This window comes from Hyla sarda, unplaced genomic scaffold (assembly GCF_029499605.1).
Source record: "Hyla sarda isolate aHylSar1 unplaced genomic scaffold, aHylSar1.hap1 scaffold_162, whole genome shotgun sequence".
NCBI lineage: Eukaryota > Metazoa > Chordata > Amphibia > Anura > Hylidae > Hyla > Hyla sarda.
The window spans coordinates 285,846-300,890 of NW_026608257.1; the positions used below are offsets into that span (position 1 = coordinate 285,846).

The following is a 15,045-nucleotide window of genomic DNA, read 5'->3' on the forward strand; positions in this document are numbered from 1 at the left end:
TATGTAACATAACATGGGGGGGGGGGGGGGGGGTCTCCTGGCTGTTCACACAGGTGTGTCATTGCTGTACATTGACCATGCATTGCTTCTGTGGTATTGCAAAGGCAAAGACAAATGCTTCCAGCCATCCATTGCACTAATGGATTGGTCATCAGCTGGCTGTCTATGTCCCGCATCAATATAGACCAAAGTACAGAGGGTTAGGCTATGCTATTGTGCACCTACCTGATGCATCAGAAGGTGCGAGGCCCTTGCTAAATTCTGTGCACAGACTTTGAGATCTATACTTTAGACTGTATCTAAACCTGCTCCAACATGGACTGACATTCTGGCCTACTTTCAGCCGATGCGACTTGTCTGTCGCTGAACAGTCGCTTTTTATGTATTCAGCACCTATGTATAATGTTGTAAAAATGCTCTAGAAGCTAAAGTCGCAGAAATGTCACCCATATTTGGCCTGCAACTTTCTGTGCGACAAATTCAGACAGGAAAAATCAGTATAAATCCTTAGAAAATTATCCCCCAGTGTCTCCATCTGCTGGCGGTATTGAATAAGCATTGCTGCACTGATGGGGTATGCATTAGACGAAAAAAAAGAAGAAAAAGAAGAATAATACGCCCAGAAAAGAGGCGAAAAGGAGAAAAACGTAAAAAAACGTGAAAAAAAAGTAAGAGGAAGAGAAGGAAAAAAAAGGTGGAAATGGGTTTAAAAGTGATTTCGGCGGAGAAATATATATATATATATATATATATATATATATATATATATACGCACACACACACATATATATAAACGTATTCTCCGTTGAGATATTGCAGCCGCTGCTGTGTCCAGGCCCAGGAGCCTTAGCACTGTGCTGTGATGTCACTCAATACCACTGACATCACTAGGTGTAAACAACATCTCTCCTTTGCTGTGTATGTGACTATGGAGCTGTTTGGTGATGTCGTCTATTATGGCCTTCATAGAAGCAACAGGAGATTGTTGCATCCATCTAGAACCCTCAGAACTACAGTGCTATGATGTCACTCACTTCCACAGGCCTTGCAGAGTGTAAACAACAACAACCTGTAACCATAGGGATTTGTGATGTCACCTAGAACCTTCACAGCAGCGACAGCTTTATGAGGAGCATCAGCACTGCTCTGCCTGAGCAGAACCATCACCGCCATAGGTTGTCAAATAACCCGGGTTTAACCCACACAGGTAAGTCCAATGGGGTGCAGGCATGTCCTCTATGCTTACAGCTTCCCGTGGGTGTTGGTTTGATACCGTTTGGGGACAGCCAAGGAGGCATCTGCAGGCAACAAAGGTAGGTGTGTGCTTGTGTGTGTGTTTCCTATGCAGATCCTAAGCCCAGTGTCACATGCAAGTAGGAGGAGTAAGAAGGGTTCCTGGCAAATCCGGGTTATGGATTGCATTTAAAAAGGCCCCGTGGGAGTGCAATGGGCCCCTGTCTTGCTGCTTAGCAATAATGGTATGGGTTTAGGTTCTGCTGTGTGTACTGGTGGTTGACTGCCCCCCAGCCCAGAGTGTGCATGGAAAATTGTCTGGCAGCCTCCCTGACAGCAAGCAGTGATAGTGCCCATGAAGGGCACCTTGTTGGGCCCGCCCCTTTCACGGTTATCGCTTCTCGGCCTTTTGGCTAAGATCAAGTGTAGTATCTGTTCTTATCAGTTTAATATCTGATACGTCCCCTATCTGGGGACCATATATTAAATGGATTTTTGAGAACGGGGGCCGATTTCGAAGCTTGCTTCCGTCGCCCTATGCATTGACCCGATATGGCAGTATCTTCGGGTACAGTGCACCACCCCCTTACAGGGTTAAAAAGAAAGATTCCTACTTTCATTGCTACCTGCTTGCTGGCTAGCCAGCTAGCCAGCCCTGTGGGCCTTGCTGCTGCTGCAGCCAAAAAACAAAAGGTGGTGCTGCTGCTGCTTCTGCTGCTTCTGCTTCTGCTTGTGTCTGGCCGCTGTTGGAGCGTCCAGGCACAGGACTTCTGCTGCTGCTGACTAAATGGCCTCCTTAATTGGATCATTTGAGTAGCCAGCACACCTGTGCAGGTAGGGCATGACATGATAGGCAGCTGCCTTGATAGCGGGTGGGTGCTGAATGTTCCTAATTGACAAAATAAGATTAATGCTTATGAAGAAATATAAAATCTCATCCCTTCCCCAATATCGCGCCACACCCCTACCCCTTAATTCCCTGGTTGAACTTGATGGACATATGTCTTTTTTCGACCGTACTAACTATGTAACTATGTAACATAACATGGGGGGGGGGGGGGGGTCTCCTGGCTGTTCACACAGGTGTGTCATTGCTGTACATTGACCATGCATTGCTTCTGTGGTATTGCAAAGGCAAAGACAAATGCTTCCAGCCATCCATTGCACTAATGGATTGGTCATCAGCTGGCTGTCTATGTCCCGCATCAATATAGACCAAAGTACAGAGGGTTAGGCTATGCTATTGTGCACCTACCTGATGCATCAGAAGGTGCGAGGCCCTTGCTAAATTCTGTGCACAGACTTTGAGATCTATACTTTAGACTGTATCTAAACCTGCTCCAACATGGACTGACATTCTGGCCTACTTTCAGCCGATGCGACTTGTCTGTCGCTGAACAGTCGCTTTTTATGTATTCAGCACCTATGTATAATGTTGTAAAAATGCTCTAGAAGCTAAAGTCGCAGAAATGTCACACATATTTGGCCTGCAACTTTCTGTGCGACAAATTCAGACAGGAAAAATCAGTATAAATCCTTAGAAAATTATCCCCCAGTGTCTCCATCTGCTGGCGGTATTGAATAAGCATTGCTGCACTGATGGGGTATGCATTAGACGAAAAAAAAGAAGAAAAAGAAGAATAATACGCCCAGAAAAGAGGCGAAAAGGAGAAAAACGTAAAAAAACGTGAAAAAAAAGTAAGAGGAAGAGAAGGGAAAAAAAGGTGGAAATGGGTTTAAAAGTGATTTCGGCGGAGAAATATATATATATATATATATATATATATATATATATATATATATATACGCGCACACACACACATATATATAAACGTATTCTCCGTTGAAATATTGCAGCCGCTGCTGTGTCCAGGCCCAGGAGCCTTAGCACTGTGCTGTGATGTCACTCAATACCACTGACATCACTAGGTGTAAACAACATCTCTCCTTTGCTGTGTATGTGACTATGGAGCTGTTTGGTGATGTCGTCTATTATGGCCTTCATAGAAGCAACAGGAGATTGTTGCATCCATCTAGAACCCTCAGAACTACAGTGCTATGATGTCACTCACTTCCACAGGCCTTGCAGAGTGTAAACAACAACAACCCAGCTTTGTTGTGTATGTAACCATAGGGATTTGTGATGTCACCTAGAACCTTCACAGCAGCGACAGCTTTATGAGGAGCATCAGCACTGCTCTGCCTGAGCAGAACCATCACCGCCATAGGTTGTCAAATAACCCGGGTTTAACCCACACAGGTAAGTCCAATGGGGTGCAGGCATGTCCTCTATGCTTACAGCTTCCCGTGGGTGTTGGTTTGATACCGTTTGGGGACAGCCAAGGAGGCATCTGCAGGCAACAAAGGTAGGTGTGTGCTTGTGTGTGTGTTTCCTATGCAGATCCTAAGCCCAGTGTCACATGCAAGTAGGAGTAGTAAGAAGGGTTCCTGGCAAATCCGGGTTATGGATTGCATTTGAAAAGGCCCCGTGGGAGTGCAATGGGCCCCTGTCTTGCTGCTTAGCAATAATGGTATGGGTTTAGGTTCTGCTGTGTGTACTGGTGGTTGACTGCCCCCCAGCCCAGAGTGTGCATGGAAAATTGTCTGGCAGCCTCCCTGACAGCAAGCAGTGATAGTGCCCATGAAGGGCACCTTGTTGGGCCCGCCCCTTTCACGGTTATCGCTTCTCGGCCTTTTGGCTAAGATCAAGTGTAGTATCTGTTCTTATCAGTTTAATATCTGATACGTTCCCTATCTGGGGACCATATATTAAATGGATTTTTGAGAACGGGGGCCGATTTCGAAGCTTGCTTCCGTCGCCCTATGCATTGACCCGATATGGCAGTATCTTCGGGTACAGTGCACCACCCCCTTACAGGGTTAAAAAGAAAGATTCCTACTTTCATTGCTACCTGCTTGCTGGCTAGCCAGCTAGCCAGCCCTGTGGGCCTTGCTGCTGCTGCAGCCAAAAAACAAAAGGTGGTGCTGCTGCTGCTTCTGCTGCTTCTGCTTCTGCTTGTGTCTGGCCGCTGTTGGAGCGTCCAGGCACAGGACTTCTGCTGCTGCTGACTAAATGGCCTCCTTAATTGGATCATTTGAGTAGCCAGCACACCTGTGCAGGTAGGGCATGACATGATAGGCAGCTGCCTTGATAGCGGGTGGGTGCTGAATGTTCCTAATTGACAAAATAAGATTAATGCTTATGAAGAAATATAAAATCTCATCCCTTCCCCAATATCGCGCCACACCCCTACCCCTTAATTCCCTGGTTGAACTTGATGGACATATGTCTTTTTTCGACCGTACTAACTATGTAACTATGTAACATAACATGGGGGGGGGGGGGGGGGTCTCCTGGCTGTTCACACAGGTGTGTCATTGCTGTACATTGACCATGCATTGCTTCTGTGGTATTGCAAAGGCAAAGACAAATGCTTCCAGCCATCCATTGCACTAATGGATTGGTCATCAGCTGGCTGTCTATGTCCCGCATCAATATAGACCAAAGTACAGAGGGTTAGGCTATGCTATTGTGCACCTACCTGATGCATCAGAAGGTGCGAGGCCCTTGCTAAATTCTGTGCACAGACTTTGAGATCTATACTTTAGACTGTATCTAAACCTGCTCCAACATGGACTGACATTCTGGCCTACTTTCAGCCGATGCGACTTGTCTGTCGCTGAACAGTCGCTTTTTATGTATTCAGCACCTATGTATAATGTTGTAAAAATGCTCTAGAAGCTAAAGTCGCAGAAATGTCACACATATTTGGCCTGCAACTTTCTGTGCGACAAATTCAGACAGGAAAAATCAGTATAAATCCTTAGAAAATTATCCCCCAGTGTCTCCATCTGCTGGCGGTATTGAATAAGCATTGCTGCACTGATGGGGTATGCATTAGACGAAAAAAAAGAAGAAAAAGAAGAATAATACGCCCAGAAAAGAGGCGAAAAGGAGAAAAACGTAAAAAAACGTGAAAAAAAAGTAAGAGGAAGAGAAGGGAAAAAAAGGTGGAAATGGGTTTAAAAGTGATTTCGGCGGAGAAATATATATATATATATATATATATATATATATATATATACGCGCACACACACACATATATATAAACGTATTCTCCGTTGAGATATTGCAGCCGCTGCTGTGTCCAGGCCCAGGAGCCTTAGCACTGTGCTGTGATGTCACTCAATACCACTGACATCACTAGGTGTAAACAACATCTCTCCTTTGCTGTGTATGTGACTATGGAGCTGTTTGGTGATGTCGTCTATTATGGCCTTCATAGAAGCAACAGGAGATTGTTGCATCCATCTAGAACCCTCAGAACTACAGTGCTATGATGTCACTCACTTCCACAGGCCTTGCAGAGTGTAAACAACAACAACCCAGCTTTGTTGTGTATGTAACCATAGGGATTTGTGATGTCACCTAGAACCTTCACAGCAGCGACAGCTTTATGAGGAGCATCAGCACTGCTCTGCCTGAGCAGAACCATCACCGCCATAGGTTGTCAAATAACCCGGGTTTAACCCACACAGGTAAGTCCAATGGGGTGCAGGCATGTCCTCTATGCTTACAGCTTCCCCGTGGGTGTTGGTTTGATACCGTTTGGGGACAGCCAAGGAGGCATCTGCAGGCAACAAAGGTAGGTGTGTGCTTGTGTGTGTGTTTCCTATGCAGATCCTAAGCCCAGTGTCACATGCAAGTAGGAGGAGTAAGAAGGGTTCCTGGCAAATCCGGGTTATGGATTGCATTTAAAAAGGCCCCGTGGGAGTGCAATGGGCCCCTGTCTTGCTGCTTAGCAATAATGGTATGGGTTTAGGTTCTGCTGTGTGTACTGGTGGTTGACTGCCCCCCAGCCCAGAGTGTGCATGGAAAATTGTCTGGCAGCCTCCCTGACAGCAAGCAGTGATAGTGCCCATGAAGGGCACCTTGTTGGGCCCGCCCCTTTCACGGTTATCGCTTCTCGGCCTTTTGGCTAAGATCAAGTGTAGTATCTGTTCTTATCAGTTTAATATCTGATACGTCCCCTATCTGGGGACCATATATTAAATGGATTTTTGAGAACGGGGGCCGATTTCGAAGCTTGCTTCCGTCGCCCTATGCATTGACCCGATATGGCAGTATCTTCGGGTACAGTGCACCACCCCCTTACAGGGTTAAAAAGAAAGATTCCTACTTTCATTGCTACCTGCTTGCTGGCTAGCCAGCTAGCCAGCCCTGTGGGCCTTGCTGCTGCTGCAGCCAAAAAACAAAAGGTGGTGCTGCTGCTGCTTCTGCTGCTTCTGCTTCTGCTTGTGTCTGGCCGCTGTTGGAGCGTCCAGGCACAGGACTTCTGCTGCTGCTGACTAAATGGCCTCCTTAATTGGATCATTTGAGTAGCCAGCACACCTGTGCAGGTAGGGCATGACATGATAGGCAGCTGCCTTGATAGCGGGTGGGTGCTGAATGTTCCTAATTGACAAAATAAGATTAATGCTTATGAAGAAATATAAAATCTCATCCCTTCCCCAATATCGCGCCACACCCCTACCCCTTAATTCCCTGGTTGAACTTGATGGACATATGTCTTTTTTCGACCGTACTAACTATGTAACTATGTAACATAACATGGGGGGGGGGGGGGGGTCTCCTGGCTGTTCACACAGGTGTGTCATTGCTGTACATTGACCATGCATTGCTTCTGTGGTATTGCAAAGGCAAAGACAAATGCTTCCAGCCATCCATTGCACTAATGGATTGGTCATCAGCTGGCTGTCTATGTCCCGCATCAATATAGACCAAAGTACAGAGGGTTAGGCTATGCTATTGTGCACCTACCTGATGCATCAGAAGGTGCGAGGCCCTTGCTAAATTCTGTGCACAGACTTTGAGATCTATACTTTAGACTGTATCTAAACCTGCTCCAACATGGACTGACATTCTGGCCTACTTTCAGCCGATGCGACTTGTCTGTCGCTGAACAGTCGCTTTTTATGTATTCAGCACCTATGTATAATGTTGTAAAAATGCTCTAGAAGCTAAAGTCGCAGAAATGTCACACATATTTGGCCTGCAACTTTCTGTGCGACAAATTCAGACAGGAAAAATCAGTATAAATCCTTAGAAAATTATCCCCCAGTGTCTCCATCTGCTGGCGGTATTGAATAAGCATTGCTGCACTGATGGGGTATGCATTAGACGAAAAAAAAGAAGAAAAAGAAGAATAATACGCCCAGAAAAGAGGCGAAAAGGAGAAAAACGTAAAAAAACGTGAAAAAAAAGTAAGAGGAAGAGAAGGGAAAAAAAGGTGGAAATGGGTTTAAAAGTGATTTCGGCGGAGAAATATATATATATATATATATATATATATATATATATATATATATACGCGCACACACACACATATATATAAACGTATTCTCCGTTGAGATATTGCAGCCGCTGCTGTGTCCAGGCCCAGGAGCCTTAGCACTGTGCTGTGATGTCACTCAATACCACTGACATCACTAGGTGTAAACAACATCTCTCCTTTGCTGTGTATGTGACTATGGAGCTGTTTGGTGATGTCGTCTATTATGGCCTTCATAGAAGCAACAGGAGATTGTTGCATCCATCTAGAACCCTCAGAACTACAGTGCTATGATGTCACTCACTTCCACAGGCCTTGCAGAGTGTAAACAACAACAACCCAGCTTTGTTGTGTATGTAACCATAGGGATTTGTGATGTCACCTAGAACCTTCACAGCAGCGACAGCTTTATGAGGAGCATCAGCACTGCTCTGCCTGAGCAGAACCATCACCGCCATAGGTTGTCAAATAACCCGGGTTTAACCCACACAGGTAAGTCCAATGGGGTGCAGGCATGTCCTCTATGCTTACAGCTTCCCGTGGGTGTTGGTTTGATACCGTTTGGGGACAGCCAAGGAGGCATCTGCAGGCAACAAAGGTAGGTGTGTGCTTGTGTGTGTGTTTCCTATGCAGATCCTAAGCCCAGTGTCACATGCAAGTAGGAGGAGTAAGAAGGGTTCCTGGCAAATCCGGGTTATGGATTGCATTTAAAAAGGCCCCGTGGGAGTGCAATGGGCCCCTGTCTTGCTGCTTAGCAATAATGGTATGGGTTTAGGTTCTGCTGTGTGTACTGGTGGTTGACTGCCCCCCAGCCCAGAGTGTGCATGGAAAATTGTCTGGCAGCCTCCCTGACAGCAAGCAGTGATAGTGCCCATGAAGGGCACCTTGTTGGGCCCGCCCCTTTCACGGTTATCGCTTCTCGGCCTTTTGGCTAAGATCAAGTGTAGTATCTGTTCTTATCAGTTTAATATCTGATACGTCCCCTATCTGGGGACCATATATTAAATGGATTTTTGAGAACGGGGGCCGATTTCGAAGCTTGCTTCCGTCGCCCTATGCATTGACCCGATATGGCAGTATCTTCGGGTACAGTGCACCACCCCCTTACAGGGTTAAAAAGAAAGATTCCTACTTTCATTGCTACCTGCTTGCTGGCTAGCCAGCTAGCCAGCCCTGTGGGCCTTGCTGCTGCTGCAGCCAAAAAACAAAAGGTGGTGCTGCTGCTGCTTCTGCTGCTTCTGCTTCTGCTTGTGTCTGGCCGCTGTTGGAGCGTCCAGGCACAGGACTTCTGCTGCTGCTGACTAAATGGCCTCCTTAATTGGATCATTTGAGTAGCCAGCACACCTGTGCAGGTAGGGCATGACATGATAGGCAGCTGCCTTGATAGCGGGTGGGTGCTGAATGTTCCTAATTGACAAAATAAGATTAATGCTTATGAAGAAATATAAAATCTCATCCCTTCCCCAATATCGCGCCACACCCCTACCCCTTAATTCCCTGGTTGAACTTGATGGACATATGTCTTTTTTCGACCGTACTAACTATGTAACTATGTAACATAACATGGGGGGGGGGGGGGGGTCTCCTGGCTGTTCACACAGGTGTGTCATTGCTGTACATTGACCATGCATTGCTTCTGTGGTATTGCAAAGGCAAAGACAAATGCTTCCAGCCATCCATTGCACTAATGGATTGGTCATCAGCTGGCTGTCTATGTCCCGCATCAATATAGACCAAAGTACAGAGGGTTAGGCTATGCTATTGTGCACCTACCTGATGCATCAGAAGGTGCGAGGCCCTTGCTAAATTCTGTGCACAGACTTTGAGATCTATACTTTAGACTGTATCTAAACCTGCTCCAACATGGACTGACATTCTGGCCTACTTTCAGCCGATGCGACTTGTCTGTCGCTGAACAGTCGCTTTTTATGTATTCAGCACCTATGTATAATGTTGTAAAAATGCTCTAGAAGCTAAAGTCGCAGAAATGTCACACATATTTGGCCTGCAACTTTCTGTGCGACAAATTCAGACAGGAAAAATCAGTATAAATCCTTAGAAAATTATCCCCCAGTGTCTCCATCTGCTGGCGGTATTGAATAAGCATTGCTGCACTGATGGGGTATGCATTAGACGAAAAAAAAGAAGAAAAAGAAGAATAATACGCCCAGAAAAGAGGCGAAAAGGAGAAAAACGTAAAAAAACGTGAAAAAAAAGTAAGAGGAAGAGAAGGGAAAAAAAGGTGGAAATGGGTTTAAAAGTGATTTCGGCGGAGAAATATATATATATATATATATATATATATATATATATATATATATATACGCGCACACACACACATATATATAAACGTATTCTCCGTTGAGATATTGCAGCCGCTGCTGTGTCCAGGCCCAGGAGCCTTAGCACTGTGCTGTGATGTCACTCAATACCACTGACATCACTAGGTGTAAACAACATCTCTCCTTTGCTGTGTATGTGACTATGGAGCTGTTTGGTGATGTCGTCTATTATGGCCTTCATAGAAGCAACAGGAGATTGTTGCATCCATCTAGAACCCTCAGAACTACAGTGCTATGATGTCACTCACTTCCACAGGCCTTGCAGAGTGTAAACAACAACAACCCAGCTTTGTTGTGTATGTAACCATAGGGATTTGTGATGTCACCTAGAACCTTCACAGCAGCGACAGCTTTATGAGGAGCATCAGCACTGCTCTGCCTGAGCAGAACCATCACCGCCATAGGTTGTCAAATAACCCGGGTTTAACCCACACAGGTAAGTCCAATGGGGTGCAGGCATGTCCTCTATGCTTACAGCTTCCCGTGGGTGTTGGTTTGATACCGTTTGGGGACAGCCAAGGAGGCATCTGCAGGCAACAAAGGTAGGTGTGTGCTTGTGTGTGTGTTTCCTATGCAGATCCTAAGCCCAGTGTCACATGCAAGTAGGAGGAGTAAGAAGGGTTCCTGGCAAATCCGGGTTATGGATTGCATTTAAAAAGGCCCCGTGGGAGTGCAATGGGCCCCTGTCTTGCTGCTTAGCAATAATGGTATGGGTTTAGGTTCTGCTGTGTGTACTGGTGGTTGACTGCCCCCCAGCCCAGAGTGTGCATGGAAAATTGTCTGGCAGCCTCCCTGACAGCAAGCAGTGATAGTGCCCATGAAGGGCACCTTGTTGGGCCCGCCCCTTTCACGGTTATCGCTTCTCGGCCTTTTGGCTAAGATCAAGTGTAGTATCTGTTCTTATCAGTTTAATATCTGATACGTCCCCTATCTGGGGACCATATATTAAATGGATTTTTGAGAACGGGGGCCGATTTCGAAGCTTGCTTCCGTCGCCCTATGCATTGACCCGATATGGCAGTATCTTCGGGTACAGTGCACCACCCCCTTACAGGGTTAAAAAGAAAGATTCCTACTTTCATTGCTACCTGCTTGCTGGCTAGCCAGCTAGCCAGCCCTGTGGGCCTTGCTGCTGCTGCAGCCAAAAAACAAAAGGTGGTGCTGCTGCTGCTTCTGCTGCTTCTGCTTCTGCTTGTGTCTGGCCGCTGTTGGAGCGTCCAGGCACAGGACTTCTGCTGCTGCTGACTAAATGGCCTCCTTAATTGGATCATTTGAGTAGCCAGCACACCTGTGCAGGTAGGGCATGACATGATAGGCAGCTGCCTTGATAGCGGGTGGGTGCTGAATGTTCCTAATTGACAAAATAAGATTAATGCTTATGAAGAAATATAAAATCTCATCCCTTCCCCAATATCGCGCCACACCCCTACCCCTTAATTCCCTGGTTGAACTTGATGGACATATGTCTTTTTTCGACCGTACTAACTATGTAACTATGTAACATAACATGGGGGGGGGGGGGGGTCTCCTGGCTGTTCACACAGGTGTGTCATTGCTGTACATTGACCATGCATTGCTTCTGTGGTATTGCAAAGGCAAAGACAAATGCTTCCAGCCATCCATTGCACTAATGGATTGGTCATCAGCTGGCTGTCTATGTCCCGCATCAATATAGACCAAAGTACAGAGGGTTAGGCTATGCTATTGTGCACCTACCTGATGCATCAGAAGGTGCGAGGCCCTTGCTAAATTCTGTGCACAGACTTTGAGATCTATACTTTAGACTGTATCTAAACCTGCTCCAACATGGACTGACATTCTGGCCTACTTTCAGCCGATGCGACTTGTCTGTCGCTGAACAGTCGCTTTTTATGTATTCAGCACCTATGTATAATGTTGTAAAAATGCTCTAGAAGCTAAAGTCGCAGAAATGTCACACATATTTGGCCTGCAACTTTCTGTGCGACAAATTCAGACAGGAAAAATCAGTATAAATCCTTAGAAAATTATCCCCCAGTGTCTCCATCTGCTGGCGGTATTGAATAAGCATTGCTGCACTGATGGGGTATGCATTAGACGAAAAAAAAGAAGAAAAAGAAGAATAATACGCCCAGAAAAGAGGCGAAAAGGAGAAAAACGTAAAAAAACGTGAAAAAAAAGTAAGAGGAAGAGAAGGGAAAAAAAGGTGGAAATGGGTTTAAAAGTGATTTCGGCGGAGAAATATATATATATATATATATATATATATATATATATATATATATACGCGCACACACACACATATATATAAACGTATTCTCCGTTGAGATATTGCAGCCGCTGCTGTGTCCAGGCCCAGGAGCCTTAGCACTGTGCTGTGATGTCACTCAATACCACTGACATCACTAGGTGTAAACAACATCTCTCCTTTGCTGTGTATGTGACTATGGAGCTGTTTGGTGATGTCGTCTATTATGGCCTTCATAGAAGCAACAGGAGATTGTTGCATCCATCTAGAACCCTCAGAACTACAGTGCTATGATGTCACTCACTTCCACAGGCCTTGCAGAGTGTAAACAACAACAACCCAGCTTTGTTGTGTATGTAACCATAGGGATTTGTGATGTCACCTAGAACCTTCACAGCAGCGACAGCTTTATGAGGAGCATCAGCACTGCTCTGCCTGAGCAGAACCATCACCGCCATAGGTTGTCAAATAACCCGGGTTTAACCCACACAGGTAAGTCCAATGGGGTGCAGGCATGTCCTCTATGCTTACAGCTTCCCGTGGGTGTTGGTTTGATACCGTTTGGGGACAGCCAAGGAGGCATCTGCAGGCAACAAAGGTAGGTGTGTGCTTGTGTGTGTGTTTCCTATGCAGATCCTAAGCCCAGTGTCACATGCAAGTAGGAGGAGTAAGAAGGGTTCTTGGCAAATCCGGGTTATGGATTGCATTTAAAAAGGCCCCGTGGGAGTGCAATGGGCCCCTGTCTTGCTGCTTAGCAATAATGGTATGGGTTTAGGTTCTGCTGTGTGTACTGGTGGTTGACTGCCCCCCAGCCCAGAGTGTGCATGGAAAATTGTCTGGCAGCCTCCCTGACAGCAAGCAGTGATAGTGCCCATGAAGGGCACCTTGTTGGGCCCGCCCCTTTCACGGTTATCGCTTCTCGGCCTTTTGGCTAAGATCAAGTGTAGTATCTGTTCTTATCAGTTTAATATCTGATACGTCCCCTATCTGGGGACCATATATTAAATGGATTTTTGAGAACGGGGGCCGATTTCGAAGCTTGCTTCCGTCGCCCTATGCATTGACCCGATATGGCAGTATCTTCGGGTACAGTGCACCACCCCCTTACAGGGTTAAAAAGAAAGATTCCTACTTTCATTGCTACCTGCTTGCTGGCTAGCCAGCTAGCCAGCCCTGTGGGCCTTGCTGCTGCTGCAGCCAAAAAACAAAAGGTGGTGCTGCTGCTGCTTCTGCTGCTTCTGCTTCTGCTTGTGTCTGGCCGCTGTTGGAGCGTCCAGGCACAGGACTTCTGCTGCTGCTGACTAAATGGCCTCCTTAATTGGATCATTTGAGTAGCCAGCACACCTGTGCAGGTAGGGCATGACATGATAGGCAGCTGCCTTGATAGCGGGTGGGTGCTGAATGTTCCTAATTGACAAAATAAGATTAATGCTTATGAAGAAATATAAAATCTCATCCCTTCCCCAATATCGCGCCACACCCCTACCCCTTAATTCCCTGGTTGAACTTGATGGACATATGTCTTTTTTCGACCGTACTAACTATGTAACTATGTAACATAACATGGGGGGGGGGGGGGGGGTCTCCTGGCTGTTCACACAGGTGTGTCATTGCTGTACATTGACCATGCATTGCTTCTGTGGTATTGCAAAGGCAAAGACAAATGCTTCCAGCCATCCATTGCACTAATGGATTGGTCATCAGCTGGCTGTCTATGTCCCGCATCAATATAGACCAAAGTACAGAGGGTTAGGCTATGCTATTGTGCACCTACCTGATGCATCAGAAGGTGCGAGGCCCTTGCTAAATTCTGTGCACAGACTTTGAGATCTATACTTTAGACTGTATCTAAACCTGCTCCAACATGGACTGACATTCTGGCCTACTTTCAGCCGATGCGACTTGTCTGTCGCTGAACAGTCGCTTTTTATGTATTCAGCACCTATGTATAATGTTGTAAAAATGCTCTAGAAGCTAAAGTCGCAGAAATGTCACACATATTTGGCCTGCAACTTTCTGTGCGACAAATTCAGACAGGAAAAATCAGTATAAATCCTTAGAAAATTATCCCCCAGTGTCTCCATCTGCTGGCGGTATTGAATAAGCATTGCTGCACTGATGGGGTATGCATTAGACGAAAAAAAAGAAGAAAAAGAAGAATAATACGCCCAGAAAAGAGGCGAAAAGGAGAAAAACGTAAAAAAACGTGAAAAAAAAGTAAGAGGAAGAGAAGGGAAAAAAAGGTGGAAATGGGTTTAAAAGTGATTTCGGCGGAGAAATATATATATATATATATATATATATATATATATATATATATACGCGCACACACACACATATATATAAACGTATTCTCCGTTGAGATATTGCAGCCGCTGCTGTGTCCAGGCCCAGGAGCCTTAGCACTGTGCTGTGATGTCACTCAATACCACTGACATCACTAGGTGTAAACAACATCTCTCCTTTGCTGTGTATGTGACTATGGAGCTGTTTGGTGATGTCGTCTATTATGGCCTTCATAGAAGCAACAGGAGATTGTTGCATCCATCTAGAACCCTCAGAACTACAGTGCTATGATGTCACTCACTTCCACAGGCCTTGCAGAGTGTAAACAACAACAACCCAGCTTTGTTGTGTATGTAACCATAGGGATTTGTGATGTCACCTAGAACCTTCACAGCAGCGACAGCTTTATGAGGAGCATCAGCACTGCTCTGCCTGAGCAGAACCATCACCGCCATAGGTTGTCAAATAACCCGGGTTTAACCCACACAGGTAAGTCCAATGGGGTGCAGGCATGTCCTCTATGCTTACAGCTTCCCGTGGGTGTTGGTTTGATACCGTTTGGGGACAGCCAAGGAGGCATCTGCAGGCAACAAAGGTAGGTGTGTGCTTGTGTGTGTGTTTCCTA

At 45.9% G+C, this 15,045-nt stretch overlaps 6 non-coding genes across 6 annotated transcripts; all 6 read left to right on the forward strand.

Moving 5' to 3' along the window:
* Positions 1 to 1,626: 1,626 nt before the first annotated feature.
* LOC130311056 (U2 spliceosomal RNA) lies at positions 1,627 to 1,817 on the forward strand. Its single transcript, XR_008859496.1, has one exon. It is a non-coding gene; the product is annotated as a U2 spliceosomal RNA (small nuclear RNA).
* A 2,095-nt stretch (positions 1,818 to 3,912) lies between these two features.
* Positions 3,913 to 4,103, forward strand: LOC130311144 (U2 spliceosomal RNA). The gene has a single exon (XR_008859583.1). It is a non-coding gene; the product is annotated as a U2 spliceosomal RNA (small nuclear RNA).
* Positions 4,104 to 6,192: 2,089 nt separating this feature from the next.
* On the forward strand, positions 6,193 to 6,383 carry LOC130311058 (U2 spliceosomal RNA). Its single transcript, XR_008859498.1, has one exon. It is a non-coding gene; the product is annotated as a U2 spliceosomal RNA (small nuclear RNA).
* A 2,093-nt stretch (positions 6,384 to 8,476) lies between these two features.
* LOC130311059 (U2 spliceosomal RNA) lies at positions 8,477 to 8,667 on the forward strand. Its single transcript, XR_008859499.1, has one exon. It is a non-coding gene; the product is annotated as a U2 spliceosomal RNA (small nuclear RNA).
* A 2,095-nt stretch (positions 8,668 to 10,762) lies between these two features.
* On the forward strand, positions 10,763 to 10,953 carry LOC130311060 (U2 spliceosomal RNA). Its single transcript, XR_008859500.1, has one exon. It is a non-coding gene; the product is annotated as a U2 spliceosomal RNA (small nuclear RNA).
* Positions 10,954 to 13,045: 2,092 nt separating this feature from the next.
* LOC130311061 (U2 spliceosomal RNA) lies at positions 13,046 to 13,236 on the forward strand. The gene has a single exon (XR_008859501.1). It is a non-coding gene; the product is annotated as a U2 spliceosomal RNA (small nuclear RNA).
* The last annotated feature ends 1,809 nt before the right edge of the window (positions 13,237 to 15,045 follow it).